The sequence below is a fragment of the Solenopsis invicta genome, chromosome 3 (genome assembly GCF_016802725.1).
Source record: "Solenopsis invicta isolate M01_SB chromosome 3, UNIL_Sinv_3.0, whole genome shotgun sequence".
Lineage (NCBI taxonomy): Eukaryota > Metazoa > Arthropoda > Insecta > Hymenoptera > Formicidae > Solenopsis > Solenopsis invicta.
In genome coordinates, this window is record NC_052666.1 from 20,137,361 (window position 1) to 20,157,816 (window position 20,456).

The 20,456-nt window shown below is 45.0% G+C and overlaps 1 long non-coding RNA gene across 1 annotated transcript in view; it reads left to right on the top strand.

Annotated features, from left to right (window-relative positions):
* The window catches only part of LOC105193153, a 340,949-nt gene that overhangs the window by 259,686 nt on the left and 60,807 nt on the right, over nt 1–20,456 (top strand). The window lies entirely within an intron of this gene.

Sequence of the window (20,456 nt, forward strand, 5' to 3'; positions counted from 1 at the left end):
CAAAACCCGCTTACGAGAGCATGTTTCGATAGAAATGATAAACGCCGTTCGCAAAATCTATTTATTCTGGCAATGCCACTGAACCGGTTGTTACGAGCCGACTTCCTGCTCAATAGAGGTCCTCGGCCAAGACCAATCTCCTTCGTCTATCTCCACCCGGCGTCCCCAGGCCCACCCATCGACCACCGTTCAATTACGCAGTCATTAACTCGCGATTGTCTCTTTCGGCGTAACCTCGTTACGTCGACTTGGATCCCGGGCGCGGCAATATTCCGCGCGCAGATCTCAACACAGATAGGCTTTTAGCGTATTAGCAGGCACAATGTGACAATGGAACGTAGTCTGCGCGCTACGGGAATAGCAAATGCCGCCACTCTATCCGTTTCCCATACAATGGCCGCCCCGTCCTACCGTCGTGCCTGGTGCAAACTGCAAATAGCCAGGCGAAACACGTATTTCATAAACGCCGCGCAACATCGTCGCCGCGCACCAAAGCTCTCCCGTCTTCGTGTCTCTGTTTCATGAGAGGTCGAAAGTATATCTGTATATAGCTAGGAGGATTTTCGTCTCTCCCGTGATTTAAAAAAAAAGTCTCACGGTTCCTCCTACGTGAGGAAGTGTCAAGCAAGCGCGACAAGATTCTAAAATTTTTTTAGGACAACAGACTAACGTAGACAACATCATGAAAATTCATCGATTCTCAATCATCATCGGTTAACAATTCTGAATATCACTTGCGCATAATATTTCACAATACCTCTATATTGTATATTTTATAACAAAAGTTCTCGAGTACATTTTTGAAATATTTATTTGTTCCACTATGGATTTGTTTGATGTGCAAATACATTTTTATTATGTTGACATTTTTTTTATATTTCAAAATTATAAATTGAAAAATATTTCACATTTTCACAAATATTTTGCATTTTTATTATTAATTTATGAATATCTTGTAAACAAAATTTGAGGAGCAATCTTTCTATGGAACTCGATTTTTTATTTAATTAACGTACTTAATGCTTCTTATCAAAGTATTCATGAAACTTTTACAATCTAACTCTTTACGAGCCGAAGAAAAAAAAAACTCAGTATGTATCGTTTGCCCTGTTTAGAAGGATTTATCTTTTTAATATGAACAAGAGAGAGAGAGAGAGAGAGAGAGAGAGAGAGAAAGAGAGAGAGTGAGAGTAAGAGAGAGAGTGAGAGAGAGTGAGAGAGAGTGAGAGAGAAAGATCGTCTGCATTTAAAATTTAATGACTCCGTACGTGTTCCCGCGTGTATGACCGATTGTATCGACGGCTTCGTGACTTGGCTCTAAAGCCACTCGCTTCTGTTCGCGCAAACAGACATGGCCGTCAGCGATATTACGTCAAATGCTCGTATAACCAGCAGTTTGTTCTTGAGCGTGCGGCTAGATTTCACATCATATTATTCGATTTCAAAACCGCGCACAAGAAGTATATATTTTTATTATTTTCTTATATAACTTAGCATTACATCTTCTCCCACATCATCGTTTCATCGAAGTTACATACATGGCTTCGATATTTTCATAACACTTATATTGAACAATTTTCTGTAAATACCCCCCGTGAAACAAGTTATTTCGCTTCATCAAGTTGTTTATACGTCCGTGTCAGAATGCATCGCATTAAACTTTTAGAAATATGCGTAGGGTAGAAACGCGTTGGTAGAAACGACGGTCGCATAAACTCGAACAACCAGCGGGATCCTTCCGGTCACCCCGCCAATCAGTCAGATTATGTTGAATCCAGAGAACGCGGTATCGTATGTTATCAGCTGGTGTATAGGGTACGGTCGATGGATATGGGCCGTACGCGCGACGGTTTGGTTGCGCGACCACGTCGGGTTTCGGTGGATAAACGCGCGTTCTGGTCGGAATGCCGGGCTTTGGACGATCGCTGGTACATGCGTCGTAAAGTGACAATCAGATCAGGATGCAGGAAATTGGCCGGATTTGCGAGCAATGGGCCATGCTGATACCGGAGCCGGTCCGTGTTTGCCGCGGATATCAGACCGAAGTGTTGCGGTATGTACGATGTGATCGACACGTACATATCCGGCGCCGTGTGTGGTCCGTCGTGCGTGTCGGGGTGCACAGACAAATTTTGACGCTATCGTGCAGATCGGTGTCGGCGAATTGGTAGCAGCATGATTTTAACAAAGATAGCGCTTTGAGAATTTGTCGTCGCTGCGACAGCATCGCTTTAATGGACGCTGTCGTCCACTTTCACTTTACTGACGATAGGACTAGAATACAACTTTCCGATCAAAGTTGTGGCCTTAACCGTCTAATCTTTTCATATTTTGCACTGTCGTTATTATAAAGTGTTATAGAAATGTTAACATTATTAAAAATATAATACAATAACAATTTACAAATGTCTAATTTGTTTAAAATAAAACGGAGCTTCTAGCTCGACGCTGTTAAATTTCAACATTGCAAAGCGTTCTAAAAAAATTTCGTTTTATACTGCAACTTTTACATTACAATGTTATATTTACATTGTTTATCAAGTGAGATATGAGTATATTTGCATTGTCCATCGAATATACTGGCCCGTATCGATCAGGTGTGTCACAGCTTGACAGAAACCTCATCATCCCTGATGACACGACGAGACCATGATTCGACATAGTTCTTCAGCACGCTTCTATGTCGTGCCATTAAGCGTAGATAAGCCAGTGGCTAGAGCTACGGCCAATATTGAATGGTCCGTGTATGCAGTTTGCCTGGAGGGGTTCGCAACGCGGCAGTAACGCGGGGGTGGTTGTGCATTAGTGGCACCATTGTGCCAGCCGCCCTTCAAATCCATATTACTCATGTAGTAGTCGGTCAGTGTCCGTCCACTCCCCCCCCTCTCTCTCTCTCTCTCTATCTTCCTCTTCTGTACATCCGTTCGTTCGAACGCGAGAGTATTTGACTGTGCATAGAGAGGCTGCGAGAGAGAGCCCGCCCCACTCTGTCGGCCGACGTGCTCTATATGCAAACCACCGCGTAATGAGTCCGTCAACCCCGTAACATCGTTTGCCGCCATCCTTGTACTTAGACGACTCGGTGCACGGGCCATTTTCCGACAGATCCTCCGAGCCGGCCTCGTCTCGAATGCAAATCCGTGTAGTCGCGCGCTGCCGGGCGATCGCGTGAATGCAAATTCATACGCGCGCAAGCACCGCCGCGATTACCAGCAAAGTATCCTTGTTGTATTCAAGCGTAGATGTCTGCGCGCCCATCCCATTCGCGAGTCCAAAAATGTGAGAGTAACGGTGCTCTCTAAGAAGTCGACGCGTGCGAAATACCTCGCGTTACGGTATACGCCGACATAATACGCCGCGAGCGATTTCTCTAGCGAATAATGAAATATTTTTCTGGATAAGAATATGAACAGGCTAATGCGAGTCGGCAAGCGTAAAGTCGGCATGCAATACAATATTTCAAATGTGATATTCAATGTATTCGTAGCGAACGATACTAGTTTCATCCTGTACAGTTAACTTTGATCAACATTTCCCTAATATGGACGTGAACTGCAGTTCGCGAAACTAATACCTACCGTTAGTTATTCGCTATTCGTTGTGATATTGTATTTGAAATACTACTTCACATGGACATTTCGTTCGCGTTTGATTCGCATTGATCGACATATAAGCTTTTTTTAAAAACAATTCATCTTTATTTCATTTCAAGTATTAAATCAGAAATAGTACAACATATATTCACAATAGTAATACATGAAATTTATGGAAGATTAAACTGGAATAATTTAAGTATTGCGTTGTTTCTTTAAAAAGAAATTGAAGAAGGACAAGTTAACTGTATCTTGGTTGTTAAGATTAAAATAAATAGTAATTCGAAAAACCAAAGAATAGCTCGTTCTCGGCCTTATACATATTATTTATTCTTTAAAAAGAAATTTGGAAAATACTTCAAGTTTATCTCCTTTATCTTCAAAAAATATGTAGATAAAGTAAATTAATTCGTAGTCTGCGTATTGTAGTCTGCGATCGTATTTTCACACGTTTCGGCCCACGCCCAAGACGTCGTCTGTGGTAGTTCCTTGGTTGTAGACACCTCCGCCGGCGTCTATTCTAGGCGTCTCGATTAATGTCGGTTATTAGCCGGCTGTCATCCGGTCGTCGTAAGGATCGCGTGTCGCGGCCCTCTTTAACAATGGCTCGTCAACGTGCGAAACGAGATGACACGGCCGGGCGCGTGTGATAATTATTCTCGCGCGCGCGTGCGTGAGAGAAAGAGAAAGAGAGAGAGAGAGGGAGAGAGTGTTGTGCGAATGCTCTCATAAATGAGCTATACGACGCATATAGAGACGCATGAGACGCGACGGTGAATATTACAGAGTCGCGGTCGGAACAGGTCTGCTGGCATCAGTCGACGTCGCCGACATAATGTTTAGCATAGCTTGTCGCAATATGTTACGCACTATCCAGCGAGCACAGCGCATCCGTCCGTCCCTTCCAGCATCCAATCGGGTTATACTACAAGTATCTCCCTGAGCCGTGTCCCTCATACAGACTGCATACAATCAACGGTAACCAGCGAAATCTCACGCGCCATACCCCTCCGCCCCTAGCTACCAAGTTCGTAATCACGCCGCGCTAAATAACGCACCGACATCGGCCAGCTGATTAAACGGAAGCGCTTTATCGCAGCAGCGATAGTGCGTACCGTCGTGATATATGGGAATTAAAAAACTCACACCACGCTGCTCAATCCGTAAGGGATTAACATCAATTAACAGATAAAAGATTTATTCTCATAATTTCAGGCTAATTGATGTTATTTTAAAAAGAAATTGCCTATGTGTTTAATATTATGAAACAAAATTTTATTACAGAATATTAACGTTTATATACTTTAAACATTCAAGTAAAAATATATTAATAAAGAAATTAGTAAAAAATATATTAGTAATTTTTTGTTATCGTGAAAAATTCAGGATTGCAGATTACCATACTTGACAAACGCAACATGAAAATATTTATTTCGAATGATATCTTTCCTGCGATGTTACAAACTATTTTACTTTATATATTTACTCACAGATTACTAGTTAAAACAAAATATTTCATTCCTTCGTTTTAAGTAAAAAAAAAATTTATTAACAATGAGACGACTCTTTCATGAATTATAGCTGGAAATTCAAGGATGCGTTAATTTGCCTCTTACGCATTAATAGATTTCGTTATCGCGGGAGTTGCGCAAAGTTACGAGGTACGAAATGCAAGTGCGAAATTGCCATCCTCGATGTGACGAGAGAACGTCGTTGCGCGAATAGCGTACACGGATACGCTCTCGTATATCACCATGCTAGCTGGTTAGCCAGCATCAGTCGCCGTCACCGGCATAATGTTTAGCATAGCTTGTTGCAATATGTTACATACCATCCAACGGCATCCCGTCCCACTATCGAATCGGGTTAGTGTTGGTGTTTCGACGGGCCCGTCGTGCACCTTCATAGGCCGTTCGCACGATGGGGTGGGCGGCTGATTTTACCTCGCACCCTCCGCTACCCTTCTCTCTTCCATCGGTTTCGGGGGATGATAGCCGCCTGTCAGCGTATGCTAATCACGGTAATAGAGCGAACGCTGTACTACCGAGGCTTTGCTGAACCGCGCTAATATTTTGAAATAACATCGACCGCGCCGTTTTCGTGAAGGGACGACCACCGACTGTTTTGAGCTCGGCTTTGCAATTCGGACGAACTCGTCAATTCCCATTGACCAGACCCATGATTATGTGAACGAAGCAGTTGCGTAGAATAATTTAGAGCATAATAAAATATCGATCGAGTATCTCCAGCAATCGCCGCACTGATTGTTAAATTTTATTCTAAAATTCTAAAATTATATGGCGCGTTATGCTCGCGCGATCATGAACAGTGTTATTTAAAAAAATATTAATGCTTCCAAAAATTTTCATCTATAACTTATACAAAACCAAATAAAAGGCCTTTTTTTATTACTATTATAAATCTTGTATAAAAAATTTTGTTTAACCGTTGGAAGTATCGATTAAAACAATTTGTAACACCGAGAGGACAATGAGAAACAATTATAATAATTTATACAATTGAAAATTGGATGATTTAGAACAACAGCGGGGCATGAAACAAGGGAGTGCTTTAAAAATGCCGTCCCTAATCTCTTTGCGTCCGTGTTATTGGTTTGAATCCAAACTAGGGTGAGGGTGCGCATTGGCGGGACTCTTCGGGACGATATAGGTCCCAGGGTGCCAGTAGCGTTGCCAGCCAGCACGCAGATATTATAAATTCAAAGTCAAATGTAGCGTATTCTAATTTCACCCGGATATCACTTAATGCAATCTGTGAAGTCTTGCCTTGAAAAAATTGCCATCGCGCTTTCCGGGACGAATTTCAAACATCCCCGCGAATTTCGGCTCCCAGCAATCGTTTTCGCCGCCAAATTAAGATAAATTTATTGATAAGCGGGTCTCGGGTTTGTGATTTACGCGAAAAATCCATAAGTTCATTCGGCGCGCGGGAGAAACTTTACTGTACGCGGAAACTGGCATATCTTAGAATCTTATTCTTGTACGGGAGGGAAGGTTGACGGCATCCACGTGAAATTGAAGCTACTATCAGCCTACCTACGACAAGAGGAGACAAGCTCCGCGACCGTTAGGCACCGGGAATACAGGATTACGTCTTTGCTCTTCTCATCTTCGTCTCACAAAAAAGAAAAAATAAATACCCTCGAGCGGGAGCAGAAAAATAAGCCCTTACAGAAGCTGATGAATTTTAAATCAGCCGCGCATTGAAATCGGGAAAACGTCTCCATTGCCAAGAGGACTTTCAAACCCACCCCCGTGTCATCATTCGCCGCCCCCCCGTCGCGCCATCCCACTTTCAGTTTTCATCTCTTAATAATACAGAGGCACTAATACCCTGATCACATATTCTCGGGGATAAAAGGTAAATCTTACGCTCCGGGCGGGTTATAAGGAGCATATTAATTCCATTAAAAAAAGCATGCGTCCCTTCCTTCTTGATTTTGAAGGGACAGGTTCTACGGATCCGTCTCGTTCCCTTAACGCGACACAAAATCGTTCTTATTCTTTGAGTAACGTGTCGACGTTACTCAAAGAGTATCATAAAAAATGTAAATAAATCCACAATTTTACGAATATTCAGAATGTAGTCTTTAATTGTGAGAAATGATAACTTATTCCAAAGGAAACTGGGAGAAAAATTAATGTGAAATTCAATGTTATATTTTCGCGTAAATACTATATATCTATCATAATTTCTTCGCATTTTATGTAACACTGCAGTTTCTTATATACTGTACGATAAAATCTACAACAGAATTCCTGACATGTAGACACGCTGAAAGGGCAACGGCACGACACTCGTAAAGACCGTCAAATGTCTTGAAGCATTGAATGCCGGATACTACATACCTTTCTCTCTTGAAGCAGATCACGCGAGGGATTTTATGAAAGGCCCTCCCTAATCCTCGCTCGTCGCGGCGGGGTTTCCCCGCGACGCGGTCCGTAATATCGCCAGCGGTCTCCTGACAACCAGTGCGCGTCGTAAAAGTTATTATCACACACGACAAACGACGCGATTCCGGCAGCACGTGTCACGACGAAACGAGACGAGACGAGACGTATTGCGAGCGCGCTGGCCGTCCGCACCATTTTTCATGTTGCCCGAAATTTTTCGCGCCGAAAGGGACAGTCGTTTTTCGGGTAGGGTGACATAGTTCTCTTAAAAGTTCGCAATAAGTTACAGGCGGAACAGGGAGAAAAAGAAGCGAGTAGGAGGCGGAAAGGGATCAAGCGCGACGGCGATCGAGAAAGGGCTCGAGGAAGGGAGCAAGAAAGAGCGAGAGAGTCTCGTCGGTCGATCGGCGTTCGAGGGCCGACAATCCGACGCGCCACCCTCCTGGGAAATCGTTTTAAACCTTTTAAATTCGAAACTCCCCCCTTAGAAAGAAGAGGCGAGTCCTCTCCAAAAGCATCGAGGCGGCATATACATACAGCAGCCGGGTCGAGCCGCGCGCTGGTTTTGTGCGCCACATAAATACATCGCGCATAGAAGAGGGAAATCTGTTTAAAATATGTTCTCTCTCTCGCCATTTCGCCATGGTCGTTTGCCATGGCGAATAGCTAAATGCTTTTTGCGAGAGGCCATTTAAATCTTTACCTTTCTTCCTCCCTCGTGACCCCGCTGCCGCCGCCGCCGCCGCCGCGCCGCGCGCCGTCCGTCTCGCGATTCTCAATCGTCCGTTTTCTCTCTTTTTCCTCGCCCCGCGCTGCTACTACTGCGGGGCTCCTTTCCTGCGGAAGGACGAAACGTAGCGATACGAAGAAAGTTCTGCACGGGGAGATAGGAGATCGCTTCTCTGCGCGTCCGACTTTGTTTGTTATCAATTCTCCTTATCCAATCCTGGGCGGAACCTTCGCTACGCATACGTACGGTATCTTTGAAGTATCTGTAAATATCCGTGCATACGAGGTAAAAGCAAACGTATTTTAAAACGATGCCGGAGTCCCCCTTCCTCATTTTCCTCCTCTGCCTTCCTCTCGCTCGGCGGAGTCTCCTCTAACTCTTTGCTCTTGCGTTTTATCGAGATTGGCCGCGGCGCGGCGGCTGGCTGCCGTCGGTGAAGTCCCGCAGGAAATGGGGCTCCGCGGATGCAGCCAGACGGCAACGACGGCGGATCCACGACGAGATCTCTCTATTCGCGAGATATTCGCGAGACTAAAATATCCTCGCACGGCGGCGCGGCGCTCTTTCGCCTCGTTTCCGGTTCGTCGTGGCCCGTCGAAAGTCTCGCCTGCTTACGTATGCATGCGAGACACGCGAGTGCCACGTCTTTACGTGTTGAGAAATGGCGACTGGGCTATTCGCATCGCGAATTCGAGATGACAGGACCCCCGGGAACGGTCTCATTCGCTGTCTCGTGCTCTTCGTTGTTCTCGCGCGATATTACAAACGAGCTAGATGGACTTCGATCTGCGACGCATTTTTATTTGAATGGAAATCCGAGCAGTTGCTACGTATGTACAGCTTTTCCGTTTTCAATCTTCCACGATATCTCGCGACGATATAAACTTTGTATGGATGAGATGCAATTTTCATTCTTTCGAGAAACAACATTATGAATTTTTATTAATTGTATAAACGATATTATTTCTGCTAACATACATGCTTTCAATTTAATTAAGTATAATCTTTATAATTTAATAACCACTTGACTGACGACATAAAGATAACAAATCAATATTGTATAATTATTTTCAATTAATTTTTTTATGTATCTCGCGCTGGACTTTATTGCATACTAAGTGTTGATTCGTTTCCTTCGAGAAGCAGCGCTTTTCTTATTAATTCGAAGGTAGAAACGATTACTTACACTTGCGTCGAGATTCCCTCGATTGAGATCGTGGCGCAGAGAACTCGCCACTCGAAAGGAGACTAAGCGCCACCGTCCGTGAATTCGTTGTCGTTTAATGAAAAAAAAGTCATCGGAGCGCGTTTACGAAGGCTGTCGTAACGATGCGACCTTAATACCGACCACATTTTATCTGTCGCGATTTGTCTGACGAAATCTTCTGCGACATTCCTAATGTTTTCTTCGACTTTCCATTTTGATAATATTTATGGCTACATAGTGTACACATCACTCTTGAGAATGGATTTTTCATATTTAGACGCGTTTTTGCGGTAGTCACGTTCATTTAAAATTTTCCACATCTGAAACACTTCTTTAACTATTCAAGGATACGTTCTTTCTGATAAAAATAATCAACGATTTTTTTTTATTCAATCGAGAAGTTGTCGCTTTGTAAAGATGATATTTATCAATCAGATTCTACAACTCGGTCAAGAACGGATTTAAACAAGCGATATAAACAGCTCATGGAATATTTAAAAGCAAATCCATGGTAAGCGTTACGCGATGTGATTTGTTAGCTCGACAAGAGGACTAAAGGATCCGTCGTCGCGACGAAATCTCTTCTTTAATCTCCCTCTTCTCGACGCTCTTCCTCCGATCAAACGGGCTTTGCGGCGGCCGCCTTGTCCACGGCCATTGTAAGTAAATCGGTCACTTCACCGCTCATAAATGACGAAGAGGAGCACGGAACGAGGTACGCGTCGGTGGCGACGTAGGCCGGCGAGCGATAAAGGGAGAAGGAGAGAGGAAGATGGACAGCATCACGAAGGGCTGACCGTTTTGGCCTCCCCCGAAACCGATGTCCGGTCAGCACCCTTGACTCGAACGTTGCCCTTCCCGTGTACAGGACTTTTATGGCGCATAAATATCAAGAGCTCTCCATGATATCCCTACTGTATTATCAGGAGACGCTTACGGTTACGTGGGGGGACGCGAATGCGGAGACCAGAACTGTTATTTGGCGCAATTCTATATCTTCTGTCCCACACCTACGAGTACGAGAGGGAGGGGGTTACCGGGAACACCGAAACGACTGCGTGATGCTGGACTTCCGCCAATTCAGTCTGTCGGAGAGAAAACAGCATTCCACTCGCGCTTTGTACGAACTACGTCGCTCGCGCCCAAATTCAATCTACCGTCCGGTTCATCCTTTCTTGGATAAACGAAAGGCTATCACGAGCCAGCTACCGCTCGAGGAGTACTCGCTCTCGCTGTTCCGGTAGTCGGTGAGATGGAGCTGTAATTTCTTCAGACAGAATCGCATTTACGGGGGCTACCCTCGTAGCCCGCAGACAAGGATTGCGTAGGAAGTCGTAGATATTCTCTGATTTTCTCAGAGTGAATCAACGGCGCCGGTATACACACGGAACGCATGGCACTCGATGAGCAACCAACTGTAAGATCGAAACTGCCCGACGAGTCAAGTGATGCTCGCGAAAGTTTTGGTATAGTCGTCTGCACTTTCAACGATAAGATCTTTTAGAAGTACCGGATAACAAAATCAATTTCGTGGATAAGCGGAAATGTCGATGGAACGTATATCGTTAATTTTTCAAGAAATATCAGTTCTATGATTCAAATTACTGTTTATCAGCCGTGGAACATTTTAGAATGATGAATCATCCCGCATATTTATCTCGATCGCAAATAATTTCCAGAGTTGCAAGATTGAAGATGTTTCGTTCTCGCCAACTCGTGAAATTCCTATCGGAACACTTTAACGAATCCTCACTCTCAACCGTAATCTCCTTAACTTTCCAAGTCGCTTCTTAAATCTTATCCGTCAAGACTTTTCCAATAGACGGCGCTTCGGAATCGAAGAGCCGTCGAAAGGCTCTCAGTCAATGCGCGGCGCAAACGAGGCTGGTAATTTCTTTAACCTCCCCGGCTCAGCCCTTCGACCGGTAATCCACGATTCTCCCATCGCGTATACATCGGGTATAAGAAATTCACTGAGTCGAGAGGGAGATCGCATATTGTCAGGCCATCAGCATCCCTCGCTCTGTCGCTGCCGTTGCTCGAGTCCCCGGCTCTTTTCCCCGCGCGCCCGTCCAGCAGCTACGATACACTCTCTCTTGGTTTCGAAACACGCCGATGGGGTGGGCAAGAGGTATATCGCCCCTATCTGTATCCGTGTATGGTTCCAATAAAACGGGAACCACTCACAGCTTTTGTGTCGGATACAGTGGCGGTGCCTGCCGAGGCGATGGAGACGGCGGAGGAGGGGGTGCTAGTGGTTGTTATCGGCCATCAGGTTTTATATCCGTGCCGGAGGGGCGACTGGAAGACACACACATAAAGAGAGAAAGAGAGAGAGAGAGAGAGAGGCGGTAGCGAGGGGACGGTCAAACGATACTGGATACCGTGTGTTTCACAAAGATTCTATGAAGATTGCCCGGGATTTTATTACGGGAGAAATGTCGGTTAATAAAAATGAATACGCGAGCAAGAGCGAGTGAGCGATGGCGCGAGGGAGGAAGAGGAAGGAAAGGGACCTTTCTTTTTATCCGCCACGCGCTCTTCTTCCTGCTGCAGGATCCTCAACGTCGGCTTTCGATGGCAGAGGCGATTCGAAAGTGCGATTTCGCGTCGGGCGCGTAAACTTCGTCGTTTAGATCACTCGGAGGCCGGGTTGGAAAAAGCGATGATACTGGTCCCACTGTGTCAGACGCGTTTATCTTTTCCCTCCGTCCACTCCGTGACTCAGCGACGATCGACGCCGAGATCTCTCGCGAGATTGGACGTGTGAAATGGGTATCGATCTGCGCGTTAATGGGCGTACGTCGGAAAATTATTATAACGAACCGTTCTCACGAAAATTTACGACGTGCGAGCAACGGAATTGTTCCCTCTCCCGCGTATATTTGTTATCTTTGACACAAATATCGAAGCCCGAAATAAAATGCGCATTTATTATATAAGGTGTTCGCATCAATGCAATGAACACGGCGTTAACACGACTTCCGCGAATGCGATTAATGCAAGACGAAGAGTCGCTCCGCTGCTCTTGCTGATCGATCGAGAGTTCTCGGCGTGCAGCAGTTTTGCTGCCAGACCATCGGTTTGCAAATTCGCTCAGTGCAACGCTCTCTCGACGGCACCCTCGTAAATACAACAGGCGCGATTGACGCGTCTGTTGCAGCTGCAACCCGTAAGTAATCCGATGCGTCGCCAACGAAGTTTCAAGTGCTAATTCATGCGCACTCCGGGAAAGACGATATATCGAACCATCGAATCAATAGGGGACCTGTCTGCACGTCTTCGGGCAGAAAATCCAATGAAACGGCGCGCGACGGCGGCGGCGTCTCGACGCGCGTGGCGCCTCGCGAGGTAAAGACGGAGATAAAGGCATCCAGATCGCATGCAAAAGGGTGCCCTCGGAGAGACGAGAGTATTCGCTTTTCCCGCTAGACCGTTACGCAATAACAGATTTTCCAGCGATCTTGATGATACTCTGCGTAAAAAGATCAGAGTGAGAACAAGGAAGTAGACGGCACACCGCGGGGATGAATAAAACAAGAATCTACGTTACGTAAGTACTCTTTCTATTTAACTGCTAATTTTCTGCGTATCTTCGCAGCGCAGCACCGCTTTATGCGAAACCCATGCGATATTTTTCGATCTTTAATCGATAAGAAATTAATTTTTCACACGTACGCATACACACATTCTCGTGGAAACGAAGGAAAAGATCAAATAATTATTCCGTTCCATTAAAGGCTCTATTTACGAGTGGCCCATAATAGCGTAATGTTACCACGTATTTTAACACAATCACAAGGGAAAACAATTTGTCGTCCAGTCAATTCTCCTAGTGTTAACACAGACGTTTGTATCGATTATTCAATTGACGAGCGAACCGCCGTTTCACGACGCATTGTTATTCACCATTGGCCGCTGATCCACGGCCAGGGCATAATAAACCAGCTCGATCCGCATCTCTTCCCCACTTCCCTTGTTCCATCCATCGTCGTCCTGTTTACGTTGTAGCGGCGTAAACGGAATTCGTCTTCGTTCGTCGGGAACGGTCGGCGACGACGACAATGTCGACGGCAAAGTCTCATCCAATTTTTCAGGAGCGCAAGCCGCACGGAACGAGTCGGTTAATCCACCTCGGGAATCTCGCTGACGTAGCTGCTTTTGCCTCTCGTAGTTGCTTGCTACCGACGGATTCACCGAATTCCAGCCGTGATAGCTCACCGTCGATGCCGAACAGCCTGGAGCATTTGTCGATGGAAACGACTGTACGATAAAAAAAAGAGAACAGAAGGGGAGAGGAGCGAGGAAGCGAGAGGCAAGAGGGGAGAACAAGTCCTTTCTTGTTTGTTCGATCCCACCCGCGATGGGGTCAGAGGCGAATTGACTGCCGTGTCATTTGTAACAATAAAGGTGGAAGTCCCGATGTTTGGATCTCTCCAACTCTCGTCTCGGTGATACGCAGGGTCGACTTGATGACCTTTTTCTATGAGATACACTGCCGCGTATACGCAATGAAGTTGAGCGATGGAAATCGTGCGTCTTCCACGTGACCAAATTACTTCATCCAGAAAGAAATAAAATCTAAAGTTGGCTTTTTCCTCCTTTACACGACGATAACTTTGTAAATTGATTCAGTTTCATGGCCTTATTAGAGGTACGGAGTCTTTTTGTTAAGCGTATAAACTAAATTATTTTCGGATTCCCTCGGGTTCCCTCTTTATGCACAACTTTAACTTTATTCGAGGTAGTAGAAGTCATCGCCCGACGAATCGTCTTCCGTGAATCAAATGAGAAACGAGGTTTACGCTTCCATCTCCCCCGGTGTTCTTCATCGTCGCGACTATTCGTCCATGTCATAAATCTCCGCGCAACCGGTACGACGGTTCCTCAGTTGACCATAAGTACTTAACTTTTTGATAAAGCGATCTCGTCAGTTTTCTCCCGACGAGGATATACGCGCTCGGTCGTTCGCGTACACTTTCAAAGGGTCGAGCGTGTCGCTTCGCGATCTGGGAGGCACGTAAGGAGGCCCGAGTCGATTGTTACAATGCGGGCTGACGTATGGCCGGCATAAGTCAGTTAACAAAGACCGTCCAAAATTATGTATCTATGAATGAGAGAGAATAGCGTATGTCGGGGTGAAACGGAGCGGAGATTCCGTGACCGATCTACATGATGATCTCAGGAGGATTCGTTACGGGGTGAAGTTTTGGAAATATTTTGCCTTGACATTGAAGGTCGGCTGGCGTGTTTCAATATTTCGTATTAACCGGGACGCTATTCATTTAAAACGTGATTAATGATATGACTTCTTCGTCGCGTTCGTATCTAAACCATCGCTGACTAAATCGCTTTACTTTCACGTTTATTTCGGTTGTCAACTCTATTATAGGCACCCATTTCACGCTTGCGAAAGTTCTTTGACAAAGGTTTCATTCCGTAAAAATATGGACCGTGCTTAATATATATTTTTTTTTAAATTCGAAGATCAAAACGAAACCGATTCTATTGACACTTTTATCTACCTTTTTCTTGCTTTCCGCAGTTTGCTTTCGCAAATTGCTTACCTGCTGACTATTCCAGTTCTATAGAAGCACAGCGCGACAGATTTTATAAATTGCTACCTATTTCATTCGGACTTAGTGAGTGTTTTATGAGACTGCCATTGTCGATATGCGCACAAGTTATCGCGTTTTGATCTTTATGCACAGGGCATTTTCAGTGACGACAGATTCTATAAATCCGCAAGTATATTATTTCCTGTTTTTCCACGATTTCTCTCGCCTGGCATCTTTCGCTGACGTAAGAGAGTTTTTCATTCCGTACCACAGAAATCTATTCCTGCACCGAATGACCGCTCACATCTCGGCAATTACCGGCAACGTGCCTCTCGCGTTTCCCCCTTCTTCTTCTCTCGACGACCGCAAATATTCGTACGATAGTCGCACGTCGTATGAGGAGATGCGTGCTAGAGTCAGTGGAGTGTAGCGTAGCGATTAACGAACAAATGGCAGGCGGTCGCTGGTAATTGTAATAATTGTAGGCCGCGTAGTGAGCCGCGCGGCTCCTTCCTACGGCGCCTCCCTTCGTCGTCGTCTTCTTCTTCTTCTTCTTCTTCTTCTTCTTCTTCTTCTTTCCGCCAAGCGAGGACAGCTAAAGGAAGGCAGGAGCGCGCCATGTGTGCGGCAACGCCATTGTACACCTAAGACGCGTACAGGTACGCGCACTCGCCATTGTTTTCCGTCATTATCGGTGCGAGGGGAGCCAGACGGTGGTTTAGATTCTCGACCTGTCATTAAGCGACTTTTTCGCGGTTTCCTTAACAGGATCTCGATTTCCGTCCGTTCGTTCCGCCAGTGCGGAAAACGGCGGAAAGCTGCGTCGTATAGCGTGAGAAAATACAGAATTTCGCGATTAAACGACCGCCCGATACACATTGTCGCGTGCAGACGCTTTTCCTTTCCCACGCGTCGTCTCCGCGCAGGAAACGATGAGCAGTACGAAAGACAAATATATTGACACCTGTTCTCCTTTTTGCGCGTCAGGCATCGGAGAGCACAAATTCCTCCAGCACCCGGAGGCTCTTGACAGTTCAAGGTATATCGATGAACACATGCGAGGCATATCGAAAATTGCAGCCCGAGAGTAATTACTCGTTACAATGAACGAGTATCCGAGAGCTTATGAAAATATTGATCAGCATTGATCGAAAGAGATCGTCGTTATATAAAAAAGTAAAAACTCGAGATCTCAGATGTATTGCGAAGGCATCAGCCATATGCGATTTCTTTGGGAGTGATAGATGGTACTCTCATCATTATCGCGTATTGTCCGCTTTAAAATCAGAATTTGAAATCAACTTCCAAGTATAGACACAGCTCGCGACGCAACGTACAAGTACGCAACTCGTCCTTAAGATGCGCTCCAGAACTCGAGAGCTCGTGAAATTCTCCGAAATATAAGGGACAAACGATCCCTAGTCCTCTCGAACGACACGGATAGGAGATAAGTCATTTCTCGGCTCGGTGGGGAAAACACGCGCGGAAGAAAGAAAAATCTCTATCCATTCCCGGTAGAGAATTCGTGCAACCGTTGTCGCGGTACATAATAGCTAGTTAGGTTTCATTGTATCGGTAACGCGTGTACGCGGCATACGGATATGCATGACAATGGTAGTTTTTAGAGCGTCGCTATGCTTTTCAGTGACGCTTTTTATGGTTGCATTCCGCAAGGGTCAAGGTGCGCGCTAATGCGCCGTAATTCTTTTAAACGGCCGTCAGAATTAGATTTCGTGGCTGGTCCCTTTCGTCAGGCATCGTATCCGTCACCTCGCCGTCATTGCGCGTTCCGCCGTGAGACACAGCCGACGATATATCAACTATGTTCCTCTTCGATCGTACGGCGTTACATCGTTCGATCAAACTCGATGTACGAAAGTTGGACGGAGAAATACATTTGGAACGAATGGGACCAAAGGTGAACGTGTTGTGGGCAAGAGTGCGACAGTTGGAATTTTTTATATTAATGCGTGAAAAAAAAATTTAACGTTTATCATATTTTAATCTTGACGGTACTGATTTATGATAATTTATTACTATCATATCATGTGAGAAATTATGTAGTTTTTATTATTTTTTCATCTCAGCCGCAAGCGGTGCAAATTAAAAACTCAGCGATCGTCCTGATTTAGAACTGGAAGGAGCTTCTTGGAACAGTTGGGATTCCTGGAACACTCGCGCTTCTATATATTTGTTACTTTGTACCAATGTAAACTTCCAATGGGATCTTGGACAGATAGTGGGCACAATTTTCGAACGATTGTCGGCGACTTCTTAAGATTTAGGCGTGACGCCGACCTTTCCTCAGAAGTTATTATTATTACAAAGATCTCATGTCATTTCCACTCTGACGATAACAGGCATATATACATATACGTATATATTTTGCTTATAATGTCAATGTCAGAATTCTTAACAGTTTTATGGCCGTCTTAAGCCTCCATAATAGCTCAAGTAAGCCCAAAGCGTTCACACAAAGTTGCTGAAAGTCGTTGTGTTGGCGAACTCCATCTACTGCTGCGAAAGACGACCATACGGTGACCCATTATTAGACTCGATGGGTGTTCGACTTAGAACCCTATAAGCAGTACCCTATAAGCGAAAAGAGAAAGTTATTGGACCACCCAAAAAATTTTCAGTATTTACGTATTGCGAGTTCAATTCGAAAATTTGTTGCAAATAAAAAGGTCCTGTAACTAATTTATTTCTTTCTTAGAGATGTAAAAGCCGATTTTTTTTCAAATTTTTAATTATTTTCATTAACGTATTTACGAGGAACATGATTTTCTGGTTACCATAATAACAAAAAATAAAAAGAATCCTAACAAAATGCAAATTCATGTATTATATATCCGTTTATAATAAAAGTTAATAAAATTCTTAACTACACACAGTGAGTGATAACGATGACTCCATACTTTTTCATTTAAGAGATTTCATGCATTTTAATCATGGAATCTCATCCTCCCTCTCTCTCTCTCTCTCTCTCTCTCTCTCCCTATCTTTCTAACTTGTCTCGGCAGTTTGCATTTGCTTTACACATAAAAATTTATTAGTTGATAACAAAATTAATAATTCAATTAATCTGTTGCTATTATTAAGGTCAATGATAATACATAGATTTCACGATGAAGATTGTATCTGAAGCGTCGATTGTATCTTGAGTTCTACTTAAATCATCACGTATGGAACGCATATTTTACGCGATTGTGTCACGAGACGTTATCTTGATCGGAATACAATAACGAGGCGCTCCGCGTCGCGTTAAAGTCCTTGCCCCGCTCTCGGCTAATGCAAAATTCAAAAAGATCGGAGTGACGCGCTCTTTTCGAAGGACCCTCGAGCGCAGATCTAGGCTCAAAAATCCAACTTGTCACGAACCCACGAGCGAGCAAGATATATCGCTTGTGCGATCTCGAATCGCTGATACCACCTGCGAGAGGAATCTCCATACGTTTCCGCTCCTCGACGCGGAAGAGTGGCAAGGTCAGCGCGGAGTGGAACGTTCTCGCCGCCGCGCCGCAGTCAGGTGTGAACGTTCGATGCCGCGCGGTGAGAACCCACGCATCGCGGAAAATCGCGCGCGTCTCACCCACCGTCTCATCTAGCTTCCGTATAATTTTCCTTCACGAGGAAGGAAGCAACGCTGCGAGACGAATAACGGCCGCGGACGTGGGATGATCGCGATCGCGATCAATCGAATAAATTAAATGACGTGTCTCGGTGGGACGACATCCCACACGACAGTCGCGAGACCCGCAACAGCTGCGCGTGTCTCCCCGCGCGTCTTTTCATTCATCGATTCCGCGTCCGGTTTTTCACCTCTAAAAACACGTCTTCGCCTTATAGGCTCGACGACATGCACGGGTCGCCGTCGACCACTGGTGCCGTTTCGCCTCGCCGCGTCCACCACGTTGAGGTTTCCCGCGTTTTCCGCGGTGATCAATGACTCGAGACTAGCAGCCGCGCTCGTTGGCGTCGCGCCTCGCGTCTCGCGTCTCGCATGCAGCGCGCAGCGCAACGCGTGAGCGTGAACGTGAGCGTGAGCGACCGGTCGGTCGGGTGCTCGTACAACGCATGGGCGCAACGCGCGTGCCGTTGTGACATACGCGATTACCTTGGACTTATATCTATATAAACACTGATGCGTATAATGAGGTGTAGGACTGAAGTCATTGTCGACATCGATAGGCAGTTAATGGCGCGGATGTAACTCGCAGTTTTGATGCCGCTTGAATAATCTCGCGAGCCGCGATAAGCGGTCGGGGTGTTAAAATTCAATCCTAGCTATTTATTTAGCGCCGCGCGGCAGAGACGTCATTTGAATAAGGCTAGTCAGCAGATAATGTGACTTGACATTTTTACAGCTTCGACCGGCGCGACGTGCTGTTGTAAAGATAGCGATACTGTCACTGTACAACATCTCGTAGAAATACGAACGGATAATATTTAGATAAATGCATGACGCTCAAGTCGGAAATAATGTTATTCAGCGGAAAATAACCGAGCTTCTTTACGTACAATAACTATGTCCCTATATAAAATCTATTGTTGTTTGAAAGAGCTATAGAATTTATATATTAAAAGCAATGTAAATGCGTTCTAAATATAATAAAAAGCGAAGACGTTAGCAGACAAATCTAAAAATCCTTGTAAAAATTTTGAATTGATCCACATTTCCATTGTAACGGTTGAAGATAAGTGCAAGTAAATGTTGCAAATTAGACCGCGCGTAAGTTCGTTGAAATTATCCGCGTTTTTATTTTCCCTTTACGAACACAAGAAATGAAGCATGGACGTGCGTAATGACGCGTGAAACGCAACACACACGTACGGGTGCGTAATGCGGAGGAGAGAAGTTATTATCGGCGCGAGCAAGTGCGCGATAAGCGCATAATTAGATATACGAACGCGAGTGCGCGGCGGGGAATTAATCTCGCTTATTAATACCGCCGCGTCCATTAAATCGAGGCAAAGAAAAGCATTGCGTTGTGTTGCGTATCGGTATAAGTTAATAATAATACCCCATCAACCTGTCTCGCGAGTTAAAGAAGAAAGGGAAAAAAGAGACAACTCGACGTTTCATTGCACGCGCGTTGAGAAAAAGTGATCGTAACTGGAGGATATGTTGCCGGCGATAAGATCCGCGCATTACTAAAACATTCAGCAAAGAGATGCAGTTTATGCCTAGGTCAGTGGATAATATATGACGCAATTAATGTACGGAGCTTGGAATAATCTCCCGCTTAGTAATCGTAATCGGAGCGTCTTAAATCAATTCAGGCAACTCCGATTGCGTTGTTTCCTCGACGAAAGGTCGAATTCTCTTACCTTATCGCTCGGGCAATCTAATAGAGTACGGAAGATAATTATTCTACATGGTGCTCGAATTCTTACCTTATCGCGTTCGGACGTTGGCGCGAGTGCTCGCGAATATATACGTATACATAGATA